The sequence below is a fragment of the Ictidomys tridecemlineatus genome, chromosome 1, assembly GCF_052094955.1.
Source record: "Ictidomys tridecemlineatus isolate mIctTri1 chromosome 1, mIctTri1.hap1, whole genome shotgun sequence".
NCBI lineage: Eukaryota > Metazoa > Chordata > Mammalia > Rodentia > Sciuridae > Ictidomys > Ictidomys tridecemlineatus.
The window spans coordinates 95,511,516-95,513,934 of record NC_135477.1 but is presented as its reverse complement, the minus strand read 5'-3'; the positions used below and the strand labels follow the sequence as shown (position 1 = coordinate 95,513,934).

The 2,419-nt window shown below is 31.7% G+C and overlaps 1 non-coding gene across 1 annotated transcript; it reads right to left on the bottom strand.

Annotated features, from left to right (window-relative positions):
* Positions 1–1,957: 1,957 nt before the first annotated feature.
* Positions 1,958–2,030, bottom strand: Trnaa-ugc (transfer RNA alanine (anticodon UGC)). The gene has a single exon. It is a non-coding gene; the product is annotated as a tRNA-Ala (tRNA).
* Positions 2,031–2,419: the final 389 nt, after the last annotated feature.

Genomic DNA, 2,419 nt, shown 5'->3' with positions numbered 1-2,419 from the left:
AACATGGCTGACCTTTTGTTTCCAGTATTGCTATAGGTAGATGAGTAACCACCTAGACCAAAGTTTCACTCTGAGTCACATGGTTAGAGGATGTAGCATAGTACAGCCCAAGTACACCAGGTAAAGAAGGATGCTCTTATGAGAAAGGGCATTCCTGTGGCCTAAAGGAGACTCCCAGGTGCTAAGGACAAAGGACCGAACTCTCTTTGAGTAAACTTAAACTTTTTCTACACACACACACACACACACACACACACACACACACATACACACACACAGCCTTTGAAAAATGAAATATGAATAATTCCTGCAGCTTTCACATAAAAATACTAAATATTTTTGTGACTGAGGATATCCTCTTATTTCTTTCTTTATAAATGAATGCATTTAGTTTGAGATAAAATAAAACAATGAGATAGAGCTTTCTTTGCCTTTTCTTTTTATGAAGAAAATGGAGTGGTATTAATAGAAATGTTAATTTTGTACTTAGCAAAAAAAATAATCATTTTTAACTATCCTGAATTAAGGCTTAAAGCAGTATAGTATACAGCTCAACTTCTGAGGTTGCAATTTCAACTTAAAATTTATAGTGTATGGAGTGAAACAGACTGTAAAATGCATGTACCATATATAGGAAATAAGAAAAATGTTATGAAACTCGGGCTCATAGTGAGTAACTATACTTCTCTTGGTTACGAATGTGACAGGAAAGAGGATAAACTGCCAGCCAGAATTTAGTTTTTTGACCGTATACTTCTCCATCTTGCAAACATAGAAATATATTTTGCCATTTTTGATTTAACCATAGTTGATGGAACTAAGGAACAGTGCCTTTCCCCCACAGTGAAAGTAATGATTTGTTTAATGTACTTTTCCTTCGGTTGGCCGAATGAATTTGAGGAATGAATGGTAAAGTGTATAATGCATTCTTTATAAAATAGTGTTCCTGACACTAAAAAGGAACAGAATAAATAACACAAGTGTTTCATAAATACATTAAGGCCCAGGAAATAATTTGCAGAATTATCTTTTTGATTAATTAATAGGACACATACATTTCTCAAAACACCTCTAAATCAGCTGCAATTTTTCAGCAACTAAAATGACTTAAAAACTGTTAATATGTGGATAAATTATCATGCTTAAATAATGAATAAATGCACTTACATTTAATTCAGCTGTTGACAAGTGAGTACTTGCCAGTCTATTGTTTCCTTATCATATAATTGTTTAGTCTTTGTTTTCCTGTTTTCTATGTTTATTTGATGATTTTTTTGTAGTGATTTCCTTTGTATTTTTCTTTATCATTTGTATTTATTTTAGGTATACTTTGAAGTTTTCTTGAGGTTCATTTAAAATATCTTGTGATTATAATCTACTTCAAATCAATAACAAATCAACTTTAATTGCCTAGAAAAACATTGTTCTTTCATTACCACTACACAGTCTGTGTTCTTATATTCAGCGGTTACTTCTTGCTTTTTTTATTAACGTTGTGCATTTGTTAAAAAAATGTTACCTTTTAACATTTATGTTGAGGTTAGAAGTAATTTATACAGGGCTTTTACAGTGTTGCTCTATTCTGCCTTTGTGTGTATATTAACCTTTTCCTATGTGATTAATGCTTCTGTGCTGCTCTTCAGCGTCCTTCTAGTTTGAAGAACTCCTTCAAGCATTCTGGAAAGCCAGGTCTAGTGGTGATGCACTCCACCTGTTTTTGCTTTTTCAATCATTTTAAAAGAATAATTTTATTGGATATGCTATATTTTTTTGTTGTTGCTGTTGGAAGTTTTTCTTTTTCAGCTCTTTGAATATATCATCCCACTGTCCTGGTTGGCAAAGTTTGCACTGAAACATTTGTTCATACTTTTGTGGAGTTTCCTTTATATATGATGAGTCACATTTTGTACTTTGTCTATGGATTAATTCAAATAGTTGAACCTTTTATTTTCTCCTTTGGTGATACTGGGGATTGAACCCAGGGCCTTGTGCATGCAAGGCAAGCACTTTACCAACTAAGCCATATTCCCAACCCTTGAAAACACTTTTAATGTAAAGACCAATATTAAGTGTTTTGCTAAGATTAAATATTCCCTTCTGTATTAGACCTAATCGAACAATATCAGTTTGTGTTTTTGACAACTATTTTTCAAACATAAAAGTTATACTGCAGAACTTCACAAAATGTATGTATAGCTCAAAATCATGCTACATTTTAATTTATGCCTATTTACTTGCATCTTCATGATATATAGATATAGATATAGATATAGATATAGATATAGATATAGATATACAGATAATACACTTTTACTATTTTTTGTAGGTATGTTAAATTCTGTTTCTTACATGAAGGGGACACAATTTTAAATTATTTTTTTCTGAGATACATTGGAATATAGCAAAGTGTTTTTATGTT